Raw genomic sequence first — 14,790 nt, 5'->3', positions numbered from 1 at the left:
AAATCTAACAGGGGTATTACCAAGGAATGAAAATAAAACAAAGTGAAATGCCCTATTAAGATAAAACACTTCTGGAAATAGAAACACACCTATATAACCTGCTTTCCATTGATGCATGGTGGATTATTTGCTTTTCTTCTAACACAACAGGAGTGCTCAGGCCACATTATGCCCCAGAAAAGGAAGCACTACAACATTAATCATCTGTTTCCGACTTCTGTTGTCAACATCCTGTATCGTGGACACTGCATTCATGCAATAAGGGCATTAAAATGTCACTCAAAGCCACAGTACTGCTTAACACTTTCCCTCCCCCATCTAATGAATGCCCTCATGGGGGGGGGGAGGGGTAATGGCTGGCAAGGACTGTTTTAAATTCATACTGGAGTACTTGGCTGGAAAACCATTTGTCAAACATTAAAATAAATTTGATCATAGCAATATCCATAGTATATTTTACAATAACTCAATTTGATCCGCTTTGGGTGGTTTAACCACAAAAGATATATTGACACAAAAAGGTAGAAAAGGATAAAATCCAAGAAAATAGATGTATCCTTAAGATGCACCATCCTATGGCTTAGTAGAGTAACAGGATATTTAGAGTTAATATTAATCCTTTATTATTCCTCATCATCAGGTCCTGGCCACCACTGAAGATGTTCATTGGCACCTTTGCCAGCAGGTCGGTGTTGAAGCTTGTGGAAAGACCTTTTTTATGTGTGTGTTGAAGGCAGGTCCACCTTCAGTGGCTTCTCACCCCGTGCAGAGAGCTAAAGAAGATGAATGACACGCCATGCACCTCGTTATCTGTAGACAAAGAACCGTATTAGCCCTCAATGATTTTCCCAACTGACTGCCTTCTCTTCATCTGTCCAAATAACCAGACTGTGTACAAGTGATGACAAGCCCTGCATCATCAGGTTTCGTCCCAAGACTGCACTCGCACTGACAAATGTTTGTCCTGAACAAACTGACTTATTGTCTACAAATTGCTTCTCCAACATCACTCTTTGTCATGAATCCCAGCGTTATTGAGCAGTAATTTTAAAGCAAACCTAGGACAAATAAATATAGGAAAAACACTAAGTAAAGCCCAGTCCCCAAAGTCCAAACCCAAACCAAATGATAATGCAGCCTTGTGCCCAGAAACCAGTAGCAAATATGCATTAAATTAAAAACATGACGGAGGGACTCCATTTGAGGAGCACATTCGTCTCGCATAACTGGACTTATTTCCACAGTGTATCAGCGCTGGAGAAAGTAGCTTATTCCACTGAATCTCACAGTCAGCTCTGGTGAAGTTACAGGTAGTTGTGAGGTTAGTGTTTGTTTTCTGGGAGCTGTCCAGCAGTCTCTTGTCGGAGCTAACATTAGCATGTCTGCCTCGGCCATCTTGACTTTTAGCTCATAATTCTTCCTGTGAAAGTGCTTTTCCATATGTCTAGTCACAGCAGCTCATCGTGTCATAACATACTCGGACTTGAGGTTACATTACCTAACTTACTCTTTGAAGCCTCCCTCAACCTTTACCACACTGGTTGACATGGTAAAATTTAACTAAAGCAGTATCACAGATTTTAGCTTATATTTGACTTTGTTGCCTCTCGGGAGGAAATGTTCCCACCCTGAGCTTCTTTTAGCCTGATGTAAAAAAAATTTTTTTTTAAAACTACTAACAAGATGTTAGGATGATCCATGTGACAAAACAATCAATGGTTTCAGGAGAAAAAACACTTTCATCATAGTGGGGGTTGGGCTTGACGTTAAGCATGCAGCTTATTCTAATCAATTCCATACGGGACACTAACATGTGCTAAGTGACTGTAAGCTACTCAATAAGGCCATTAGGAGCAGGTGGTTAAATGTGGCTATGAGTTAAGTGGACTAAGCCAGTTAGCCTTTAAGGGAGTGGCAGACAACACGGGATGAACTTGTAGCTACTGGCAGCAGAGTGGTCTACAAGGCTGCAGGGAAATGGGTTACAATCTGCTCGAAACCTGGCAGCATCTCCCCCCCCCCAAAAAAAGGCACCCGCCAGGCCCTGCTGCCACCATGACAGGCTGACAGCAGGGGGGAGCAGTTAGTAGAGTGGCATCATCACCAAGGGAGGGAATGAGATTCTTTGATCTGTGATAAGATCTAGTCTAAAACAACAATCATGATCATCGTAAGTGTTTGCATGCATAACTGCGTATAACATGGGGGTACTTTGAGGGGGAGGGTGGGCAGACATGCCTCATTGTCAGCACTGCACACCATGTAACCCCCACGGACATGACGCCGAGGGGAGTGGGGGTAGGTTTTGAGTGGATTAACTTGTGCAACGGGACAGAGAAGCAGCTGGCATGGGTTACTTCACCCTAAAAGGACCCAGGGACTCGAATCGGCTGCAGGGTGAACGGGGTAATGGATGACGTCTCTTTAATACAGTGGACTGTAAAGCCCCCCTGCTAGTCTGTTAGAGGTTCATCTTTACTTTTCACTTGTGTAGAGCTATAGTCCAATTCGGGGATAGGATGAGAACAGATTTTATCACAGATCATGACAAAAAACACTCACAATAAGCTGATCCTGGTGAATTATCGAGATACTCATGAAACTAAATAATCGTGAATATCCTCACATTTATAGCTTGGAAAAGCCATCTAGCTTACTGATGTACATTCCTATATTGGTTTACTGGTTTAATTTCTATTGCCTGTCGCCATGGCTTGCCTATTGTATTCCACACAAAAACGAGTGAAATCGAATGTGTGTAAATACTATGGTTTCCAAACTAAAGAACGACAGATGAGGTTACCACCATTTATTCATCCTGAATTTGTGCAGGAAGACCTTTTGATTTATGATTACTTATTGAAGAGTCTTTGTTTTTCCCCACAAAAAAAAGGTGTGTCCCTTCTGCGATGCATTAAAAATATTTGTTTTCCAACAAAATGTAAGATTAAGTGATTCCTGTATGTTTAAGAGCAATTTTGTATTAGTTTATTTTAGTTTATTTGGAAGTTTTAAGAATATTGTGATAGCTTCCAGGCTTAATGCTGTGAAATGCAATTATGTTGGACAGGGCAATCGTAACATGACATTTTCATATCATCCCATTCATATCACTGTATAATCAGGGCATTATAAAGTTACACAATAATAGTGCATGAGTTTAAGGGCAGGCTTGCTTTTGCTCACTTGCTCTCTCTCACATTTAGATCAGTGAAGGCAGTTAAATGTTTTCTTACAAAAAACTAATCATGCCAAATAGTTCTGCTCCAAGAAGTTAACCTCAGTTTAAGTTTAACCTTATTTATTAGAGGACATAAGGTAGAAACAAGGAGAAAGGCTGCAGAAGGACGGAGACACGGATGGAAAATAAAGGCAGGGAAGGATCTGACAAGTGAAGCCATGGCTATAAAATAGATTTAGACCAGGCATACTTTAGTATAAAACTCGTGCCAGTTTCCTGCCACAAACCTTTGTCCCATCTTATCTCCCTGTTTTTCCATATTTCCTGTTGCTTTCCACCAACAAACAGCTAATGAAAGTAGATGGAGGGAGCTGGAGAAGACTGTGCAGGCATGAGAAAACTGAAACACTAGTCTTCTTATTATCACATCATTTCATTATTTTTGTTTTAAAAGCCTTTGATGTTTTTGGGAACTTGAATTCATTATGAAAACTGAGGAACCACATTAAGTAATTCTATCAAGGATAGATGGCTGGAGAGAAGCCAGCGCTGACATCAGCTTTGCCATATTAAAGCCAACCAGCGGCTATTCTCCTGCGCACCAGCCAACTGGCTACACACAGGCAGATAGTCAATACGGTGCTGGAGCCCGAGGGCCAGATCAGTTACTATGCCTCTGACTGAGCAGGGTGAGCTGAGGCCAGATCGACAGTGATCCCACACCTCTCCTGCCTGAAACTCTGACAGCCACACCCCTGTGTGGATTCAAATGCACGCACACTCTCTCACACACACAGACACACACACACGCTCACACTACGGAGTACGCAGGATTGACTTTCTCAAAGGATGATAACAGGATATGCTCAGCCAGCACAACACAAACAAACACACACAGCGGCTATGCACTTTGAGTCACCTCAGACAGCGTCGGATCAATAACTTAATAGATCAAAATATACAGCAGTGCTTCAGTAGAGACAGCTGCTACATCATCCAATATCCAATCAGATTTGTTAAATGTCAACGTTTTTAGCCACACACACACACACACACACACACACACACACACACGTTTTCACATAATCTACAGGGGCTGTCACTTTTAATCAAAACTTTATTCAAACGCAAGAAAAAAATAAATATTAAACTGTAATGACGTGTTTCACTAACGGCACTTTACAATGCTACAATGTACCACTGTAAATACACATGCTACAGTAAAATATGTCTTTGGGACAACATTCAAGGCTACCCAAGTGAACTAACAAACAGACTATGAAAGTGCTGAATGACTCTTTCAATAATTACAGTGCACTGAGCCCAGCTTCACAGTCCCAGACAGACTGAGTGCTGAAAGTGCAGCGCCAGCGTCCACCACTTTATCCTAATGGGCAAGAGAGTGCCAGCCTCCAAACCACAGTGACGAGAGTTACAGCACCACCCCGTCTCACCACCCCCACAGCTGAACAGCCAAGAGCAACGCAGGAGACACACAACCAACCTGAAGGGTGAGGGATGAAATATGGTTTAACCCTGAATGTCATCCCAAACAGATGCAGTGAAGCAGGCAGGGGTGGAATTTTCATGGGTGTGGGACTGAGACTGACACTGGTTGCAGGCTGTAAAAAGCAGCTGACTTACAAACAGATGCAAATGCTCTGCTCTGTGCAGGGGTTGAGCTTTCCATTCAGCTGCCCTGATTTTTGAGTGAGTTCTCAGACAAGGAACAGGCAAAGCAGTACCAATGTCCCTGTGGTACAAATGATAGTCTTTACAGATTTAAATTCACCACCATCTCTTCTAGGAAGAAACTCACAGAACCAAACTAGAGCCGAGACGATTAGCTGTGAAAATAATTCTGACCATTGATTTTATTTATTTATTATTTTTATTTAAAGCAAAACAGCCAAACATTTACTGATTCAAGATTCTCAAATGTGAATATTTCCAGGTTTTCTTGGTCCGGTAATAGTAAATTGAATATTTGGGGGGTTTGGATGGCTGGTCAGACATAATATAATAATAACAGAGAGGCATTTTCAACAAGTCTGTTACATCAAGAAATTAAATCATAATGAAAATAATCAATAGTTACAGCCCTTAAACAAACACTTTCACTATTAACATAGATTCATCTTTTAATCTGCAATCAAGCTGCAACAATTGATCAATTATTCAATAAATATTAAATGAATCGCCAACCATTTTGACAACCGATTAATCAGTTTGAGTTGGGGTTTTTTTAACTACAGCTACTTGTATGTGAATATTTTCTGGTTTCTTTGCTCTTCTCAAACAGAAAACCAAAAAAAATTTCAGTTGTTGACAAAACAAGATTTTTGAAGGCATCATCTTGGGCCATCAGTGATTTTGATGGGCAGTTTTCACTGTTTAAGTTAGAGTATTCATTAAATGTTTGTGCATAAAATGTTAGTGTTGGATGCTAAATTTTCAGGGAACTGCATGCTTCAGTTTCTACTGCTCACACACAATCAAAAAGATCAATGTTTGCATCCAATCCAAATGTTCTAGAGACAGATCAATGCAAATAAAACTGAACCTAACTAGAGAGTAATTGGTGAGTACATTCTGTTCTCACACTGTGGGATCATGTTGGAGAGTAGATCTGAACCATTGACCTCAACATCCACAACCATCATCACCTCTCACAGCTGCTGTACTGATGCACGAGCCCACACTAAGCTGAAAAATACAGCGCAAATCATAGGCCTAAAGAAGTTTTAATCCAACAGCATATCACAACACTTAACAGAGTGCAGCTGACAGTAGAGAAAGTAGATTACTACTGTTTGTTCACAGGCCTGTCATCTTAGATAAAAATCAGCCTTTTGGAACGCTGACTAGGGTTTCTGAAATCTAACAAACTTAAAAGAAGTCTTCAAATAATTGAGGAGAAAATGTTCAAGGTATTTCACCCAGTCACACATCAGCAGGCTTGATTTGTTTCTCAGTGTGTGGTATCCATTTCAAATAGTCACACCACCGCAAATTTTGCAATGTTAACCACCTGCATTTCTCTCCGACTGTCATGTCTGAGACAAACAACAACTGCAGCCACACCATCAGTCACCCCCAGACCTGCCCTGAGCCATAAAAGTGGCATTTGGAAGCACATACCAAGACTGACAGCGACAACATGAAATTAACTTGAACTTGCTGTAGCCACTCAGTGAACCAACAGATAAAGCAAAGAAATCAAGTTTTATGATCGTGTTACATGTTTAATCACGATATCTCATCATGATTAAACACGTAAACCAATTCCATGCCACACCTACTAAAATTTAGTTTCTGTAATACTGATTATCTTTATGAGGGTGACACACACTGCTCAGAAAGTATGACAACTTTATTTGCATAATGCTTCCACTTCCTCTTTTTAAAAGCACCTTATCCAATCCCTAGAGCCTTCAAGGTTATAGGATGCACTGAAACAAGATTATTTTGAACTCCACTTCTGGTTTGCCCTGGCCTTCAGGAAGAGGAAAGGGAAACAGTGGTGTAGATAGGGGAAGTGTTGTGCAGTGTAAAAACACAGGCCGTGTCCCAATACAGTCTGAAACTGGCAACAGATGAGGGCCTTTACCGAACCTGAAGGCCAGGCAGAACCTGTTCCTACTCATCTGGAAATACGATCTATCCTCAAAGAGCATTACAATTTCTACAAACAAGTAAACCTTTGTTACAGTTTGTTGAGTTGTGAACTTACAGTATCCCAAATGTTTCCAACAATGTACAAACCCAGAGAAATCAACAAGTTTAAACTAACGGTGTGTGTCATTCGCTGCTGTCACTACTTCCAGGGTAGGGAAGTCTGCAACAAGACTAAATTTAAGGTGAATGAAACTTTAAAACATTACCTCTTTTGACAATAACTATGCCTGAGTCACATCAGACAGATTTAGGAGAATAAAGTTTATTGTTAACCTGTAAGTATCCTGCCTTGCGACATATTTGTGTCACAAGCGTTTGATTGCCATATTTTAGGGATCATTGCAAAAACGTGTGTATATCAGCAGAATTTTCCACTCCCTAATATCATGATGGTATCACCATCAGTCCCAAAAATCGAGTATTGGTCAGGCGCTACTATTGACCAGTGCACACTGGATTGTAGGACACTGAAGACCACAAACGATACACCAGCTGAGTCCTTATAGTTCAGGCAAAAGAAGGCTGCATCTGTGTCCTTAAAATGGGACACTGCCTCAATGACCCTGCAATAAGCTCTTGGAGCTTATCCAGAAAGTCAGGAAAGGTGTCAGGGGGAGAGGGAGACCATGCACGGGTGTGGTATCATTCACACTTTCACACCCAGCTGACGACTAACGCCTCAGCAACAACTCACACACACCCAGGCAGCAGTAGCATGATGGTTTTCAGGGAGCGACACACTCCCCAGTGTCTGCATCTCAAATACCATTTTGAAGCCAAGGATAGTGTCACTGCTCCCACACCCTAACCATGCCCACCACACCCATAAGGCCCAAAACACACTGATTATGTAATGTAGACTCCGAGCCAAAACAGCATCCCTCTTATCACTGAGATCTGCAGCCGATGCCGCCTGATAGTCTGCCTCTGAGCTCTCTGTACTCCTCTCTTTTCTCATGTGGCTCAGCCAAGTCAAGAATGAGATCACTCCCTGTGCAGGGATGCAAATATTAAAAACAGAGATGATTCTTATCTTGGCATGGAAAGACTGAAAAGAGTGTGCAGGCAAGAAATCCATGAGTCAAGCTACCTCACATTATCACTTTCACTGATGTATGACGTGCTGCTGATACTTCTGTCTTATCTTAGGGAGTTCATTCAATCTTAAATGATTAGCAAAGACAACAACACAATCTGAAAAATGTGAAAGCCCAGATGAGATTTTCTGTCTTTGTATCCCTGCCAAGGAACCCAAGGTGGTCCCTGCACTTTTGTGACCAGTGTTTTGAGAGTTTCTGCGTGTTTTAAAGCCTCAAGTGAAGCTTTAATAACAGCATTTGTCTCTGGGAACAAACACGCTGAATTCTCCCAGATTTAGCAAAAGGCCCGGTTTAGCCTCACAGAACAATAGCGGTGTACGCCGGGGCGGCTTGCTGAGAGGAACACATGAGGTGAGTCAATAAATTGAACCTGATACCACTGAAGACCAGGCCAGCTGAGTCTCGTACGGCTGCACACCCGACATAAATGTCTTTCTGAGAGTGGAAGACACGTTGACGGCGCCTCCCGATCGTCTGGTGCGATGCTAACGTTACACTTCCATCATCACATCCAGCCAGCCACGTTACAGAGAGGGCGTCAAAACAAGCCAGGCTGGGCTCGTTTCAAAGACGAAACAAAAAAAAGAGGGCGACTTCTCCTCAGCAGTGGTCTCGTTTTAGAGGCTGCTTTACGGTTGAAACGACACAAAAACAACGTGACGGTGATGCAGCGTTACTTCAATAATGTCGCTCGCGCTGTAAACGTAGTAAATTCCTCGTACCTTTGAACGGTCGACTCTCTTCTTGAAGACTCGCGCAGAAACAAACAGTCCCTCCTTAAATATGTCTGCACTAAATGTGTCGACAGAGCCGTAAATTTCACCGGACTAACAATGGAGCCGCGCAGTCAGCTGCGAGCGTCCCTTCTCCGTGTCCTTCCCTCCACGTTTGAGCAGCGGCAGGCGGCGGAGCGGAGGGCTACTTCCCTTCATGAAAGATGGACCCGGGCGGGAGGAGGGAAGGAGGAGGAGGAGGAGGAGGAGGAGGCGGTGGTGGTGGTGGAGGGGTGGGAGTGACAGAGGAGTCCGACAGCAGCAGATTGAAGGAGAAGCGTGGTGCTCATAAAAGAAAATGCAGATTAAATCCGGCTAGCGGTCCAATCAGACGCGCGAGACTGGTGGTTATGCAAAGCGGCAGTGACGTCAAATTCAAACCAAGCTCGAGCTCCTCTGTCCTGTGGAGGGTGGGGGTGTCACTGTGGTCCTGGGTCACCTCGGGGTGGTATAGAGAGTGTCCCGTGGAGTGAGGAGCAACTTATGTGTGTATTGTTTGATAAAAATTATGTTTGATTATTATTGATCAGGGGAGGACAAACTTTTTATCCTGGAGGGCCAAAACTGAAACTTAAAGGGTAACGTCACCAGTTTTACACATTAAGGTGTGTTTACAGGTCTTGGGGAGTCCTGCTAAAATATTATAAAGCCTTATGTGGCTCCAGAGGAAGCTGCAGGTAATCTGAAAAATTGCATCCAGTGATGTCAATCAGTGACTGTTGCATTGAGGGTAATGTAGGCGCAGTGGTCTATCATTGCACTCCTATAACACCGTTGGACTCATCATAAATGAACAAATAAACTCTATTTATATAGCACCTTTAAAAACAGAGTTTACAAAGTGCTGTGACAAACAAGCAAAAGCAGGAAACTCAAGACAGTATTATGGAATAAACACACAGGAAGCCTTGTCTAAGGTGAGTTAAAATAAGACGGTAGAACAGAAAATGTAAAACACAAAAGGTCAGTATGATTCATTACAAGTTTTACAAGTAAAAGGAATAAAAGTAATAAAATAGGCAAAAACAAAAAAGAAAGAGAGTAACAAAGTAATGCAAAAATAGAAACAGATAAAAGAATGGAATCAATAAAGGACAAAAAGAAGACGACATCACATGAAAGGAATTAAAAACAAATACAAAGATTATGGGCAGTTAAAAGAATAAAGGACAATAAATAGTTTAAAGATAACAAATAAAAGCAGCAAGGGGTAAGAAAAAAGACATCGCAAGGGAGGAATTAAAAACAGATAAATAGACTAAGAGCAGTAAAAGGAATAAAAGATGAAAACACAGTTTTAAAAAACGGTGCCTTCACATAAAAGCAAGTCTATAAAAGTGGGTTTTATGAAGTGATTTAAAAGAAGTCACTGATTCTGTGTGCCTTATCTCCTCAGGTAGGTCGTCGAAAAGTCAAGGGGCCCTGATGGCAAAAGTGCAGTCACCTTTAGTTTTGAGCCTCGTCTTTGCAATGACGAGAAGGGCCCCACCCGAGGATCTAAGGCTGCGAATAGGCTCATATGGGGTCAGCATTTCTGCTGTGTAACTTGAGGCCGGACCCAGAAGAGCTTTAAAGGTAATCAGCCAAATCTTAAGGAAAGTTTAAAAACAAATTATCAAAATTGATACAACAGAACCAGAGATATCGCTTTTGTTATTGCCTTTTCAAAAACTGACGCCTACATTACCCACAATGCAACAACCATTAAGTGACACCACTGAAGGAAATTTATTAGATTACATGCAGCTTCCTCTGAAGCCACAAAAGTCTTTATACCACTTTTTTTCCACATATGCAGTAGTACTCCTCAAGACTTATAAACACACTTTAATGTGTAAAATTGGTTGTGTTACCCTTTAATGGTTGACCTCTTGTGCCGTATTGTGCTAAGATGTGAAATGGTGCTATATGGAATCCCAAAGAGAGTGAGAAGGGGAAAAAAAATCTGGTGATGCATTTTCCAAGTCTGATGTAAATTGATTTCTCTCCTGTGCATGTGACTAAAGAACAGGTGGAAAACATGTTTTGCCAAGATAATCTTAGAAGTTCCTTTTCCCCCTTTTTCTGCCTCTCGGGGCTTCCGTAGGATACCAAGTACCCTGAATCGAGTGACTTCCTGCACAAGTTGTCACTCTGCCCACCATGCTCAGAATATGAAAAAGGGTTATTATTATTAGGGATCCTGCAAAGGCATATATAAAGAACATTTTTGCCTTTAAAAAAAATAAAACAGCATAAATAGGGATTCATATTCTAATTTTCTTTATTCTTTATTCTTTAGTATTTTTTTGGCTATGAAAAGCTATCTGGTGGGCCAAGTGAAATCATACTGTGGCCACACTTTGGGCAGCCATTATAGATGTAGCACAGCTTTGTTTCAGAAATGAAAATGCTGTCCTTCAAAAAAAATAACCTCAAGCTAAACTGTCAAACAGGAAGTCAGTGAAAAGTGGTCAAAAGGGAGTTTCAGCGATTTAGTATTGCACTTCCGTAAAGTTGGGGCCTCAGATGAGACACATTTTTTTAAATAGAATGGTCACAAGAGATATCCTGAGAGATCACAGTATCCTACATTTCCCATAATACATCTCATGGTATTATTTCGTTTGACCCTCCCTGCACATTAAATGTCCATCAAACTCATTATTAATATTACTTAGCTGGTACAATAATATGTAACACCAGCTCTACAGTGTGAAACAACTCAGTATAATCAGAAGAAGGTCTTTATCAATTTGTGGAAGTAATTGCAGTGAGGTTTCAGTGTTTCCACTGTTTCATTTCCACATGCTGTGTAGGTCAAATGTGTGATTCACTCTCAATCTGCATTCAAGTGACAAAAATAGCCAGAGGAGCAACGCAATCTCATTAAACAGGGGTTCCCAATAATCTCTATTTTGAGGCTTTAGGCATAAAAACTTCAGGATTGCTGACACACTCCTTCCCCTTTTCTTCCACCCACATGTTTATTCTCTGTGCTTGAAATGAAATCTGAGACATCAAGTTGCATGAGTCGTCGTTCTCTACACACACAAAGGGTTTCTGTTTCCTGAGAGTTGGATAGATGGGAGTACGCCTGATTAAAACAGATTCTTCCAGAATGAAGAAAGTTTTCCTTTAAATGTACATGGTTCATTTTCTGCACAGTTTCCACTTCCCTATGGTACCAGCCCACAATAGCTGTGAGTTGAATGCTTTTTTTTTTCTTCTTTTTTTAAAATGTTGGGCTGCAGCTGCGTCCTCCACAATAGAAATCGATGAAAAGGGAGACAACAGACAAAGACTATTGCAACTCACAGAAAGAGACAGAGAGAGTGAATGGGTCATGTCATCTGACATTAACTGTTGTTTTCTCTGATTAAACTCAGAGACGAGGAGAAAGAATGAAGACATTTAAAGAAAAAAGCCTCGGGCAAAGAGACATCAAAAACTAAGTGAAGGGAGGAATGAAGACTTACCAGAAATCATCAACCAGTGACTGAATCTCAATGTTCCTCACGAAGAGAAAGAGTGTGTGAGTCATGTCTCAGCTCTGCCTCTCCATCCCTGCTCTGTACTATGCTTTTTCATCAGCAGCCTGTCCAGCCTTTCCAGTCGGCAAGGGGCCCTGCAGCAGAGTGAGGGGGAATCACAAAACTTTCACTAATCCTGCAACTTCAACTCTTTTTAGTAAGCAGTTTGAATTTGCAGCTGTGACACAATTATAACTAACATTATATTTGCATATATGACTCTTGGATCTTGAGTGTGGATCCATGAGAAGAATTTTAGTAAACCATTTTAGTAAACCTTCTTTTAGACAGGGTTTTCTGCAGTTAAAGTTCCTCTGAAAATGAATATTCAGTCATGATCTACTCACCCTCAGGCAGATGGAAAGTCAGGGGAAGTTGCATAGTCCAGAAAACATTTCTGGAGCTTCAAAGCAAAACAGTGTCGCTTTATTCTCATAAACAACAGAAGCAGATGGAGGGGACTTGTTTTAAAACATTTGAAGAAACAACTGAGAAAAACATAAAATGGCTCCATACAGCTTGTCCTTGACTTGTAGGGTTTAAGGATTGCCTTAAAAATCTAACATCCAGTAATGTGAATTTTAGGCCTTTCAATGTTTTTCTGGAAACCAAGTCTCCTCTGATTGATCAGCTCACACATGCCTGTGCCAGCACAGCTCACCGTGTCTCCAGTCTGCTCTGTCCTGTTTTCACTTCTACCATGAATATAGGTATTAATTATGCAAATGTGTGACCTGGTGACATAGTGTGATGTCACAAAGTCACAGAATCAAAGGTGGGACCACTGACGAGGCGTTTCAGGAGCTGTGTTTTCTGTGGGAGAGAGGAGCGCACAAAACTACAAAATGAAACCAGCGTGGAACCATTAACCATAGGTGAAACTGGGCTCACAGCATCCATCATTATATCACTGAGCTGTAAAAGCTAAATCTCCTCACATCCTGTCCATCCACTTCAGATTGCTTCATAATGTTGTTAGACAAGGGTGTGGCTCAGCTCTGGTTGAAATCCTTAACAGAATTAGGATGGACTGATAATCTACAAGGCTTCTATACACAGACTTTGCTTCTTTTAAATCTGTTTCTTTAGTTAGATCGGGTCATCCATCTGCCCAAACACCTCGTATCTTAGGACAGCTGCACACGCAGGTTGGGCCAACGCACACACCCAGACTGACACACCATACAAACTCAGGCAGCAGCAGATTCAGTGAGTCATTATACAAGATATAAGAGAGGAAGTAGAAACTGCTGCTGCAGCTTCAGGCCTGCATTTTTGATCTGAGGCGCTTTGTTAATATAAAAAGGGCTGAACTTCAAACAGAGAGTCACAAGTGAGCGACTGGAGCACATTTCAATTCAAGCTGAGATCAAACTTCAACAAAGGACCACACCCGACATCAGTGCACTGAAAATACTGACAGACCCTTAGCAGCTTCTGAAGCAAGGCATTACCTTTGGGCTTTCTTTGTGCATCAAATACAGAGCAAGAGTAGTCTTACATTCACGAAAATTATGTTAAAGGACAAAAACAGCCCTCGATTCAAGGAAAAATGTCCTCCTTTGCTCTCTAACAATCTGACATGAGCCATAGAGGCACCGCCTGAGCAGTACAGTAATGTATGATGATATTAGGTTAAGTGAGTAGAAGGCAAAGATGTGCTACATCAGCTGCCAAGCCTCGCATGGGAAGCTCAATAAGCAGGAAATGAGCTCATCATATCGGACTGTTCTGAAAAAAAGAAACCAGAATTATAATTTCCCCTCTGTGAGCTCTCTGTGCTGCAGCGTCTCTACCAAAACATGCAGGCTGCTCATGACAGCCATCAGTTAGATTCAAGGATCTATTTCCAAACAAAGAATCATAGTTTTCTTATAAATCATCCATGTGCCTTTTTTTTTTGTATCTGCCAGCAAAGAAGTTAAATAAACTTGTTGACTTTAAGTAGTGTTATAAACTGCATCCAGACACATGAACAGCTTGCGCCCCCTTCTGACAATACAGAAGAACTGCACCCACAGTCACTGTAGATCAAATTATCTCATGATACATAATAAAACTAGAATGCCAGGGCCGTGCAGAAACCTTTAGAGGGGCAGGAGGTCAAAGTTTAAAAAAGAAAACAAAGAAAAAAACAGCACAGAGTACTAGGGCTGCAATGATTAGTGATTAAAAGAAAATGATTTGCAAACTATTTTGATTACCAATTATTCGTTTAAGTACTTTTTCAAAGGAAAAATATCAAACATTGTTCGTTTCAGCTCCTTTTCTTGTCGTTTCGATCTCGTTTTTACGAGGTGTCTCTGCACTGCATTAAACATGATAATAAACAAGAAACAATGATAAACATGAAAACATAGAAAAAAAATACAATTAAAATGTATACGTTGCGAAATGAACTTTTACTGACAATAATCTAGTTTAGACAGCTAGCAAAATTTAGCAAAAGCTGTTTGCATGCTTTATTTTTCTCAAATATAGTGCTTTCCTCTATTAAGATGCCAAATGACCGATTAAAACGGAACAGAGCAACGCATCTGATCACA

General features: G+C 41.2%; 1 protein-coding gene across 1 annotated transcript in view; it reads right to left on the bottom strand.

The window, feature by feature from the left end:
• Window positions 1-8,970, bottom strand: part of prr36a (proline rich 36a) — a 35,522-nt gene extending 26,552 nt beyond the window's left edge. The window contains exon 1 of the mRNA XM_073469381.1: window positions 8,682-8,970. The gene's annotated coding sequence lies outside the window, so the exon portion shown is untranslated. The remainder of the gene's footprint in view (window positions 1-8,681) is intronic.
• Between the last annotated feature and the right edge of the window lie 5,820 nt (window positions 8,971-14,790).

This window comes from Pagrus major, chromosome 1 (genome assembly GCF_040436345.1).
Source record: "Pagrus major chromosome 1, Pma_NU_1.0".
Taxonomy (NCBI): domain Eukaryota; kingdom Metazoa; phylum Chordata; class Actinopteri; order Spariformes; family Sparidae; genus Pagrus; species Pagrus major.
The sequence above is the reverse complement of the archived record's forward strand: the minus strand, read 5'-3'. Positions and strand labels throughout refer to the sequence as shown.